General features: G+C 44.1%; 1 protein-coding gene across 2 annotated transcripts in view; it reads left to right on the forward strand.

Annotated features, from left to right (window-relative positions):
* Positions 1–13,218, forward strand: part of LOC124795224 (atrial natriuretic peptide receptor 1-like) — a 1,189,640-nt gene that overhangs the window by 259,014 nt on the left and 917,408 nt on the right. The gene's annotated exons all lie outside the window — the stretch shown is intronic.

A 13,218-nucleotide genomic window follows, 5' to 3' on the forward strand; every position in this document is an offset into this window, starting at 1 on the left:
TTACTAGACGGTAAATTACAGCATCATCTGCGAACAACCTAAGAGAACTGCTCAGATTGTCACCCAGGTCATTTATATAGATCAGGAACAGCAGAGGTCCCAGGACGCTTCCCTGGGGAACACCTGATATCACTTCAGTTTTACTCGATGATTTGCCGTCTATTACTACGAACTGCGACCTTCCTGACAGGAAATCACGAATCCAGTCGCACAGCTGAGACGCTACCCCGTAGGCCCGCAGCTTGATTAGAAGTCGCTTGTGAGGAACGGTGTCAAAAGCTTTCCGGAAATCTAGAAATACGGAATCAACTTGAGATCCCCTATCGATAGCGGCCATTACTTCGTGCGAATAAAGAGCTAGCTGCGTTGCACAAGAACGATGTTTTCTGAAACCATGCTGATTACGTATCAATAGATCGTTCCCTTCGAGGTGATTCATAATGTTTGAATACAGTATATGCTCCAAAACCCTACTGCAAACCGACGTCAATGATATAGGTCTGTTATTGTTGTTGTTACTGGCATTTTATTTTGGCGCGGATTCCTTCACTCATATTGACCACCAACCTGACTGTGTGAGGAATTAGGCTCTGTGTTGTTGATATAATATTTGGTTTTAGTATGTTTAACATCTAGGTTATTGACATTTATGATTGACTACATTTAATTACACATATCAGTACGTCAATTTAAAACGAAATATCAACGCTTAATAAGGTGTAATTAATACAGTTTACGTAAAAGGTTTTCTAGAGAGTCTCGTGCATAAGTGTTGCTTCGCAACAAGCCAAATCAAGTGCTTCTTTATGTCTGATGTATTACGTCTTCGTCATAAGATGTACGTACCTGTTTGTATAGTAATCCTGCATTTCTTCGCATAAAAGACACACACACACACACACACACACACACACACACACACACACACAGCGAGAGAGAAAGAGAGGAGAGACAGAGAGAGAAACAGAGAGAGAGAGAAAAACGGATGATTGGAAGAAATATTCAGTAGTAATACCTATTTTTAAAAATTGGGTTTAGGCCATAATTGCTACTCGTTGTGCTGGAAGAAATATTCAGTAGTAATACCTATTTTTAAAAATTGGGTTTAGGCCATAATTGCTACTCGTTGTGCAATATGCCTCCCCCCTCCCCTCCACCACCCCTCTCTCTCTCTCTCTCTCTCTTTCTCTCTTTCTCTCTCTCTGTCTTTCATTTTAGCAGGCTTTTCTTGAGACATCTATTATGAGAATAAATATAAAACGACACTGTTTCAAGCAGGGGAGCCACAGATTCCATACAACTCTTAACCGTGGTAATTACCGCCTTTTGCTTTCAGCATTTTTATTTACTGCACTTGCAATTTCCATTAGTCGTAATTTTCGAACGCCAGGAAGTATATCAAACATCTGTTATATATAAAAGTTCAGAAAGTGAAACATTCGCTCCATACAAAAGAATTTAAACCGTTGCTGAGCAGTATTCGCGTATGTCTGTGTGCTTATTTTCATTTATGATGTCTGCGTACTGTTCAGTTACAATTTCAAATCATTTGCGGGAACTGGTTCTTCCTTTTCGCAATATACTTCCAAGTGACTGAAAATCAAGAATGATCGAAACTATAGTCGCAATAAATCAAGATCTGGACAGCTGCAATCAATATGTTGAATAAATTTAAAAAACGGATTCTGGCGCAGTGGCCAGCTTCATAATTCTCCTACAAAGAACCAAGACTACTCCCTTACCACTTTCTTTCCACTTAGCTGCGTTTCTTGTTTTAATTCATTAGCAATCGATTTCACAGCAGCTAAAGCTTCTTCGCCAGGCACTTTTAACACTGTTTTCGTTGAGACATGCCACCAAAAGCACATCCCATTAATGTCCCTGAAGTTACCTTAGTGTGGTAATTGTGAGACTATCGTGTTCATCTCAGCTTTGAGGTTACCGTATTAGATGATGCTGGGCGACGGTAACATGCTATATTTGTGGCGGAGTATCACGTCGACAACAGTTCTAAAGGGCTAGGAGATGAAGCTGACAGCTGCTTTGAAACGACTGCAAATCAACTGAAACAATAAACACAGGTAGGTGTTCTCCATAACAAAGTACTTCACAACTTGTTCTTCTTTTCTCTAGCGTTAATACCGTCTATTGCGGGGCCCTCTGTTTCATACTTCGTGAAATTTTTATTTTATTATTGAACCTTGTGGCCGGTCGCCTACCTGGCGTCAGGGTCGTCAGGGCAACCTAAGATGGGTGTAAGGATTCAGCCAATTAGAGTGTGCCAGAGACCTTGATTTGATCGTGGCTCGTGTGTTCTGACAGCTAAACACACCGAGGGGGGGGGGGGGGTTGGGGGGGTCGGAGGGCTGTTCACACTTCTCCCCACAGGTGGCGGTAGTCTTTGATACATGAAAAGCCCAAGGCAAGAGACGCGCAGCTTCCCAGTTGGGAGAAAGCCGAGTAGCTGAAGGGAGACAATGGCGACTTTCTGATGGCCGCATGGGGCAACTATGTGAAAAATAAATTTGTTCAGAAATTAATAACTATTGATCCATGTGTGTCACTGAGGAGCTAGTAGGCTCACCTTAAGCAGAAAAAAAGAGATGGTTACACGAGTGTAGACGCACTTTCGATGTCTGCAAAAGTTTGTAAGTTGCTGTAAATTAAATGTTATGTGTATTTTCTGTAACATAAATGCAAATGTCTCCGCACGACATTGTATGATTACAACGCACTAAAGAAGGTGGATGGACAAGTACGTCTAATCCTCCTAAGGGAATCTCAGAGTAGTGAGGATGGAGGAAATGGACAGCAACTGTGGATAGGTGGCGCTTTTTGGGAGTGTGTGTCGGCCGTGAAGTGCGCCAGGATAGTCCGCGCAGTTGCCATAGCTCTGTTTCCCGGATGGCGCAGTGCTTAACGCACCTGCCTAGCACGCAGGACATCCCAGCTATGAATCCCGACCCGGCACTCATTTTAACTTATCGCCGCTGATTCCGCGTAATGTCCCGATGCAGCTGATATCGGTAATCAGTAATCCCTTCCATTTCCATTCTCCTTCCTCCCCCCATCATCCGCTTTCAATATATGCACAATATATAGCAGACGTTAATTTTTGCAGTTAAGGGTTTTATTTGTAGCGTTCTTTCTCTATCGTTTTATTTCAACCTTGTGTAGTCAAGAAGGCAACTAGCGGAATGAAAAAGAATATGAAACCTTCTTAAAGTACACATTAACTTATTCTGCGCTGAGTATTCGGTTTTCAATTATTCTTTCAGTAGCTCCTGTGATGTTGCTGCTCCCTCTATCAATCAGAAGTGCATTTCTTCTTATTTCTTTGTCGCTCTATCTAACTGATTGATTATTATTCCAGACTCGGTTGGCAGGTATCGAAATTAATTTCCAGAGGCGTCACACAGCAATTAATTTCGGCGAAGCGAGAAATGCGTGAAATTATTAACAGCCGACGAGCAGTAGACTCGCCTTCAGCCAAACACGCACATTCCCGTAGTGTTTTCTCGTCAGGGTTACGAGTCCAGAGAGGAGTGCAAGTACTCTAGACCTACCTAAGAAAAAGGCACGCTCTCCCACGTCATGGAATTCTCTCACAACCAGCAGTGTATGGCTTCATCTGATAGCGTCCGCAACTTACGCCTAAGACATTTCGGTCGACTCCATCTCCCCAAGTACACTGCATGCAACCTCCTCACTTATTCACCATATTTATTCCAACATTTTTGGGCTTCTACAATTTCTCCGCTCTTTGTCTCCTCCAAAACCAAGTAAACAGATAGTTATCATTTAGCCAGCTTCTTGGCCCGTTTTTTCTTACAAATCTTCACTGTGTATTTTGCAGGACACTTTTAATTTCTAACACATTTTTGTAGCTGCTCTCCTCCAACTTCTACACAACCACGACTCATACCCACACAATGTCATTTATTTCTATACGGGCTGTACCATGCAGCCACGGTTACAGTATGTGATGAAAATGGTTTCCATGTGCCTTAACGCATGCGTGTACGCGCCGTAGCATGTTCTACTCACACTTTCACATCGGCCAGGCTGCATCCGAACAGTGTCAAAGGCAGCATGAATACGCTGCTCCACTGTCTCCACATCTGGAATGGCCTCTGCATACACGATACTTATGAGATTGCCCCATAACCAGAAATCGCACGGGTTGAGATCCAGTGAACCAGCAGGCCATGCAACAGGGCTCCTTCGTCCGATCCATCGACCAGCGAAGACATGACTGAGATGCGTCCGGACGTTAACGGCGAAGTGGGCTGGAGCACCATCATATAGCAGCCATATAATCCTTCGAATCATCAGTGGCATTTCTTCCACCAGGGGAAACAAAGTCGCCCGCAAGAAACTCCGATAGTTCCGACCTGTTAGACGACGTGGAAGGAAGACTGGTCCCAAAATACGACAGCCAATTATTCCGGCTCACAATTTTGGCTGCATCGACGCTGATGGTTCGCTGTCGCCATACCATGGCAGTTCAGCATACTATCCCACAGATGATTGTTACGGAAGTTGAAGATACCACTTCGCGGAAAGGTGGCCTCATCTGCGAATAGGAAGGATGACACAAATCCCGGAATCGTGGTTCCCTGGTGAAGAAACAAGTGGCAAAACTGCTCCCAATGTGGAAAGTCTGTCGTTAGTAAGCCCTGCAAACACTGTAAGTGATAAGGCTACTAACAGTTTCATGGAGAATGTTCCACGCGGTCGTCTGGCGTACCCTGTAATGTCGGGTCAACTGCCTGATACTGACACGGCGGTCGCCTTCCACAATGTTAGTCACGTTTTCCTCGAAGTCAGGTGTCCGAATATTACTGGTAAGTCCTTCATAATTTCCTCCTTCCTGAAATGACCCTGTCTCAGACAAACGGCGAAATACTGTTGCAAACGTTGAATACTGTGGTTGTTGTCGGCGGGTACAGGTCTCCTTATACAACCTTGCTACCTGCCGCCCCTTGCCATTTGCCTTCCTGTAAGTGAACATCATGTCGGTAAGGTGTACTCGAATACGCAGCCTTTGTGTACAACGCTGTGTCTCATCCACTACGAGTCAGCAAGGAATTGAATCGGACGCAACATTGCCAATTACTATGGCAGGAGAGGGCGCTGAGGCATGACGTATGAGGATCAGTCCCACCCTGTAGGAGGAACCCCTGCTTAATGTAATTGTGGCTGCACGGTACAGCGCGTATTACTCCGTAACTGTGTAACTAAGTATGATTCAATAAATGGCCTCTAGCGCGGAAACCATGCATTTCCGGACATACGTTCATTATACCTTATTTGTTTCGTATACTTTCATTGATCAATCCCTAGAGTTTTTACACAATGGATAAAATCACCCAGTAATAACCTGTTCCTAATCCCTTATTCCTTGCCGGCCGAAGTGGCCATGCGGTTAAAGGCGCTGCAGTCTGGAACCGCAAGACCGCTACGGTCGCAGGTTCGAATCCTGCCTCGGGCATGGATGTTTCTGATATCCTTAGGTTAGTTAGGTTTAACTAGTTCTAAGTTCTAGGGGACTAATGACCTCAGCAGTTGAGTCCCATAGTGCTCAGAGCCATTTGAACCTTATTCCTTCTGGATTCGTAACTGTGGTAAGCGTTTCGCTAACTCGGCTCAAACGTGCTACTGAGCAAGTGGTTATAGTCCTTTCTGTTACCGTTCATCATTGTCGTCCTTGTTTTATCCTAGTATTGTGCTAGCTAAATTCTCCACCCTATCTGACGCTTCGTCCGCGTATTTACTAATTTCAATACAGGAGAGATTTCATCGTCTACAAACTTCAAAATACTATCCCTTCTGCTACCACTTTTATGAATATTCCGGAATTTTCTTCAGCTTCTTCCTAAAGCACTAACGTAAGTGGAAAAAAAATGGTTCAAATGGCTCTGAGGACTATGGGACTCAACATCTGAGGTCACCAGTCCCCTAGAACTTAGAACTACTTAAACCTAACTAACCTAAGGACATCACGCACATCCATGCCCGAGGCAGGATTCGAACCTGCGACAGCAGCAGTCACGCGGTTCCGGACTGAAGTGCCCAGAACCGCACGGCCACCGCGGCCGGCAACGCAAGTGTTTCCATAACATGGTGTAATAAAAACAAAAACTAGAATGAAGCTTACTAAATGTTCTGTAGCTTCCAGAGAGAATTTCAATTCATGTAGCTACTAAATATTCTCAAGAGCACTGATATAGTTGTGACTGCCATTTAATACCTCGAATAAAATTCTTCCTACGTAACTAATTTGGAAAAGTAATGCATAATTAGCTCAAAAATTAATAAGCGCGTAGGTGGTTTACATGAAAGACAGGCAATTAAGCACACTTTAATAGTCTGTGTTATTAAATTTGTTAAATCTCTCACAGATATTTACTGTATCATCGTAAAATTACTTTGAAAATGAAACAAATATTATGAATTAAATGTCACTTTGTTGACACTGCAATTCTACCGATACAGAGTAGGAAAGCTGTGTCGGGTGGTACAGAAAAAAACACGTTATTCACACAAGTAGGCGTACATGTATATATTCACATGGAACAGGACCGCGAGTTGTGTAGGAAAATGAATTAAATTCAGCCAATATCTCTTGAACGCAACATCATATGCCGGATATTGCCGATAAATTCTGTGTAAACCAGCAGGTTTTTGGAATGCAAATTATTGTTCAGTTATTACAAAACAACAGTATCTTGCTGCTGCTGTTTAAACGCGTATTTCTGTCGTTGATCAGACTTGGGTTTCACGCTGTCTTTTTGTACGCTGCTTAGTGCAACTGAGGAGGAAATTAAAAGGGGGAACACTAGTTACCGACTACTAACATAACGCGAAGGAACGATAGCTGGCTCTGAGCACTATGGGACTTAACTTCTGAGGTCATCAGTCCCCTAGACCTTAGAACTACTTACACCTAACTAACCTAAAGACATCACACACATCCATGCCCGAGGGGAACGATAGCATCACACACATCCTCTCCCGAGGGGAACGGTAGCATTTACATTACAGTTGTAAGTAACCAAAGACATTTACGTTAGTGACTGTTTCGCATTTCAGTAACCGTTATATACAGATGTAAATTTTAAGTTGACAAACCAGAATAACTCGAAAAATAAGATTCACACGAAAAAATGTGTAGAATCCTAAGTTGATTATTTTCGAGGGGAACATCTGCTGGTGCTAAAATCAGCCCACCACCTCAGCCCGTTGGGGGTGGGGCGGGAGCTAACTTTAAAATTTCAAATGGGAACCCCCATTTTTATTGCAGAATCAGATTCTGCACAAAAAACTACGTACATTTTATCTTAAACATTTGTTTTGATTCTTGTTAGTTGGCGATGTAATTTAAGAAAATCCATTTTCTCATTTTTGCGTAGAAAATAGTTACGGATAAATAAAAAATATATATTTACATCGTAAATTTTGATTCGCTAAAGCAAAAACTCTCCCTCTCTCCTCATAGGGTGGGGTTTTAGAGAGAGGAATTAGAGTATGGGGAGAGAGGGAGACTTTTAGCGAATCAAAATTTACGAAGTAAATAAGTATTTTTTATTAATCTGCTACCATTTTCCATGCAAAAGTGAGAGCGTGGATTTTCTTGAATTGCAGCGCCAACTACCAAGAATAAAATAGGAAGGTTTATGATAAAATTTACATAGTTATTTTATGTAGAATCTGATTCTGCAATTAATAAAAATGGGGTTCCCATTTGAAATTTTAAAGATGTCTCCCGCCCCACCCCCAGGGGTGCTAATTTTAGCACCAACGGATGTCCCCCTCGAAAATAATGAACTTTGGATTCTACATATTTTTTTCGTGTGAAGCTTATTTTTTGAAGTTATTCTGGCTTGTCAACTAAAATTTACACCCTGTGTAAGACAGCTTATTGTCCGCCGTGACACGTGCGCAGCGCTTCAAGAATTTTATTGTAGTACGTATAAGGAATTTTAATAAAATATGATTAATTAAATGAGTAATATACATATGATATATCACAGAAATTCGTCCAAACAGGCCCCAGAAGGTCCAATGCCACCGGCCGACCACCGTGTCATCCTCAGCCGTTAGACATTACTGGATATGGAGGTTCATGTGTTTAGCACATTGCTCTCTTGGCCGTTGTCAGTTTTCGTGACCAGAGCCGCTACTTCGCAGTTAAGTAACTCCTCAGTTGACCCCACAAGTGACGAGTGTAACCCACCTGTCAGCAGCGCTCAGAAGACCCGGACGGTCACCCATCCAAATATTAGCGAAGACCGACAGCGCCTAACTTCGGTCATCAAAAAATGATTCAAATGGCTCTCAGCACTATGGGACTTAACATATGAGGTCATCAGTCCCCTAGAACTTAGAACTACTTAAACCTAACTAACCCAAGGACAGCACACACATCCATGCACGAGGCAGGATTCGAACCTGCGACCGTAGCAGCAGCGCAGTTGCGGACTGAAGCGCCTAGAACCTCTCGGCCAGAACGGCCGGCACTTCGGTCATCTGTAGGGAATTGGTGCTACCACTGTGGCAAGGCAGTTGGCTCATGTTATAGACGCTACTTGATAAACTATGTTATGCTGATTGTTATAGGACAGATGGCGTCATCCCGGGTAAAACATTTTTATTTATCGTCGAAAATATTTAACATAACAGTGGTACATCAGCCACGTAACTACAGTTACCGCGGAAGAATGTAAAGAGAATGATCAAGTCTTTCATCTACTTTCAATTTTAAGCAAAATAAGATACAAACTTGTTTACTTCAAAGGCAGTTCATTGTGTGTTTGATTATTAATAAAAAGAACTTGATGCTTGTGCTTATTCACTCTGCTCCCGCTCTACGCAATTATCTAATCAGTTCACCATGTTTCTCACGTCTTCAGTATGCATGTGAGGACTGTGGCACGGAAGGCGAATGGTCGACTTCGGTTTATTGGGAGAATTTCAGGAAAATATTTTCGTCTGTAAATGAGGATGCATACAGGATGCTGGTGCGATCTGTTTATGAATACTGCTCGAGTTCTGGGATCTGTAGTAGGTCGGATTGAAGGGGGACATCGAAGAAATTCAGAGGCGAGCTGCTAGATTTGTTACCGGTAGGTTCGAACAACACGCAAGTTTTACGGCGATGCTTCGGGTACTGAAAGGGGAATCCCTAGAGGGAAGGCGATATTGTTTTTGAGGACCACTACTGAGAAAATTTAGAGAACCTGCATTTGAAGCTGACTGCCGAACGGTTCTACTGCCGCCGGCATAGGTAGTGCGTGAGGACCACGAAGATATATAGCGTCGGAAGCTCCATGCGGCTTTTCGCGGATGATGCTGTAGCATACAGAGAAGTTGCAGCATTAGAAATTTGTAGCGAAATGCAGGAAGATCTGCAGCGGATAGGCACTTGGTGCAGGGTGTGGCAACTGACCATTAACATAGACAAATGTAATGTATTGCGAATACATAGAAAGAAGGATCCTTTATTCTATGATTATATGATAGCGGAACAAACAGTGGTAGCAGTTGCTTCTGTAAAATATCTGGGAGTATGCGTACGGAACGATTTGAAGTGGAATGATCAAATAAAATTAATTCTTGGTAAGGCGGGTGTCAGGTTGAGATTCATTGGGAGAGTCCTTAGAAAATGTAGTCCATCAACAAAGGAGGTGGCTTACAAAACACTCGTTTGACCTATACTTGAGTATTGCTTATCGGTGTGGGATCCGTACAAGATAGGGTTGTCAGAGAAGATAGAGAAGATACAAAGAAGAGCGGCGCGTTTCGTCACAGGGTTATTTGGTAAGCGTGATAGCGTTACGGAGATGTTTAGCAAACTCAAGTGGCAGACTCTGCAAGAGAGGCGCTGTGCATCGCGGTGTAGCTTGCTGTCCAGGTTTCGAGAAAGGTGCGTTTCTGGATGAGGTATCGAATATATTGTTTCCCCCTACTTATACCTCCCGAGGAGATCACGAATGTAAAATTAGAGAGATTCGAGCGCGCACGGAGGTTTTCCGGCAGTCGTTCTTCCCGCGAACCATACGCGGCTGGAACAGGAAAGGGAGGCAAGTACAGTGGCACGTAAAGTGCCCTCCGCCACACACGGTCGGGTGGTTTGCGGAGTATAAATGTAGATGTATGTGTAGATAAGTTACGTGAAATCGGGGCTCGTACGGGAGCATACAGAAAGTCGTTTTTCTCTGGCTCTATTTGCGAGTGGAACAGTAAAGGAAGTGACTATTAGTGGTACAGACTACCCTCCGACACGCACCGTACGGTGGCGTGCGGTGTATCTACGTAGATTTAGATGCAGATGTACAGTATCAGCCGGCCGCTGTGGCCGGACGGTTCTAGGCGCTTCAGTCTGGAAGCGGGCGACCGCTACGGTCGCAGGTTCGAATCCTGCCTCGGGCATGAATGTGTGTGATGTCCTTAGGTTAGTTAGGTTTAAGTAGTTCTACGTTCTAGGGGGCTTATGACCTCAGATGTTAAGTCCCATAGTGCTCAGTAACATCTTTGAGTGGTTCGGCAATTTTCTACGAATCACTTTTTTCTTTTTTTTTCTTTTTTTTACTTCGATATTTGTGCTACAATGTCTTGGATCGCAGAGGTACAATTACATTCTCTTCAGACCACTTCAACGCTCAGGAAACTCATGACAGTCACAAAAGATGTGTACAAGATATCACGTGAAAGTTTTCTGAGTTCAAATGTGTGTGAAATCTTATGGGACTTAACTGCTAAGGTCATCAGTCCCTAAGCTTACACACTACTTAACCTAAATTATCCTAAGGACAAACACGCACCCCCATGCCCGAGGGAGGACTCGAACCTCCGCCGGGATCAGCCGCACAGTCCATGACTGCAGCGCCTTAGACCGCGTGGGTAATCCCGCGTGGCGTGAAAGTTTCCTGTACTGCTAGCGCCGAAAAGGAGAGGACGCGAACTTCCTTTGATGGTTGGGTTAAAGACCGTCAACCAGAGGAACAGGAGCGAATACAAGCGAATGTGGAGCGGACTGGACCAAATGAAGTTTTCTGTCGCGTGCTTAGCGTTCACTCGAGAGACATTTCAATTTCTCATTGGCTTCTGCACAATCGCTTGTGTTCACTTCGACGTTTTTTTTTTTTTTTGGTCATCAGTCTACTGACTGGTTTGATGCGGCCCGCCACGAATTCCTTTCCTGTGCTAACCTCTTCATCTCAGAGTAGCACTTGCAACCTACGTCCTCAATCATTTGCTTGACGTATTCCAATCTCTGTCTTCCCCTACAGTTTTTGCCCTCTATAGCTCCCTCTAGTACCATGGAAGTCATTCCCTCATGTCTTAGCAGGTGTCCTATCATCCTGTCCCTTCTCCTTACCAGTGTTTTCCACATATTCCTTTCCTCTCCGATTCTGCGTAGAACCTCCTCATTCCTTACCTTATCACTTCACCTAATTTTCAACATTCGCCTATAGCACCACATCTCAAATGCTTCGATTCTCTTCTGTTCCGGTTTTCCCACAGTCCATGTTTCACTACCATACAATGCTGTACTCCAGACGTACATCCTCAGAAATTTCTTCCTCAAATTAAGGCCAGTATTTGACATTAGTAGACTTCTCTTGGCCAGAAATGCCTTTTTTGCCATAGCGAGTCTGCTTTTGATGTCCTCCTTGCTCCGTCCGTCATTGGTTATTTTACTGCCTAGGTAGCAGAATTCCTTAACTTCATTGACTTCGTGACCATCAATCCTGATGTTAAGTTTCTCGCTGTTCTCATTTCTACTACTTCTCATTACCTTCGTCTTTCTCCGATTTACTCTCAAACCATACTGTGTACTCATTAGATTGTTCATTCCGTTCAGCAGATCATTTAATTCTTCTTCACTTTCACTCAGGATAGCAATGTCATCAGCGAATCGTATCATTGATATCCTTTCACGTTGTATTTTAATTCCACTCCTGAACCTTTCTTTTATTTCCATCATTGCTTCCTCGATGTACAGATTGAAGAGTAGGGGCGAAAGGCTACAGCCTTGTCTTACACCCTTCTTAATACGAGCACTTCGTTCTTGATCGTCCACTCTTATTATTCCCTCTTGGTTGTTGTACATATTGTATATGACCCGTCTCTCCCTATAGCTTACCCCTACTTTTTTCAGAATCTCGAACAGCTTGCACACTTCTTCAATTACAGGCCACATGTCCTGTGGATACACGTTATGTGTCTTTAATGCAGTGGTTTCCATTGCCTTCTGCATCCTCATGTCGTTGATCATTGCTAATTCTTCCGCCTTTAGGGGCAATTTCGACGTAAAGAGTGCTTTACACGACGGACACCGTGCTACCGTTATAGAGTGCGGCTCCTGATAACGCACTTATTTCGAACTTGTCTGGGACCTGAGCGCTTTTGATTCCGCCTCGCCCACACTTTGGTGCCGGTATACCGCGCTGGCCCGCCCTCCATCCCCTTTAACTCCGTGCTCCCTTCAGCCACTCGCGCCGCCAGCTCAGAACCGGCCCGTAACTCATCGAGGGGTCGCTGCGAACGGAAGTCGCCGCGATAGCACACGACGCGAATGGAAGGGTCGCCTCTTGGCTCTCCAGGTCAGGTCGCGGAGGCAGGCAGCTCGTATTGTCACTGCTGTGCGCGGCGTGACACGGCACGGCGCGGCGCCGCGGTGTGGCAGCCGGGAACGCGGCTAGGTGACGCACGCGGCCGTAACTCACGGGCGCAGCGATGCTTGTAATGAGAGTAGCTGCAGCTGAACGCTCTGAAATGTTTGGCCGCGTTGCTTACGCGCTCTTGCCCGCGTTTGGACTCGAACTACCGGTTCGGATGCATCTTACCTAGCGATGCAGCACTCTGGTTCACATTCTTAACTCATTTTTAGCAGCAATATACCGGGTGATCAAAAAGTCAGTATAAATTGAAAACTTAATAAATCACGGAATAATGTAGATAGAGAGGTAAAAATTGACACACATACTTGGAATGACTTGGGGTTTTATTAGACCCAAGAAAAACAAAGTTCACAAAACGTCTGATAGATGGCGCTGGACAGCAAAACGTCAGTGACTGCGCATGACAATCGTGTATAAAAGGAGCTGTAATGAGAGAGAGAATCAGGTGCGCCAGCAGTCGCAGCACGTTGATGTTTCCTGAAAAGGAGCTTTTAGTGAAGCTGTATTATCAGAATGGGGAATGTGCTAG

Source organism: Schistocerca piceifrons, chromosome 4 (genome assembly GCF_021461385.2).
Source record: "Schistocerca piceifrons isolate TAMUIC-IGC-003096 chromosome 4, iqSchPice1.1, whole genome shotgun sequence".
Taxonomy (NCBI): domain Eukaryota; kingdom Metazoa; phylum Arthropoda; class Insecta; order Orthoptera; family Acrididae; genus Schistocerca; species Schistocerca piceifrons.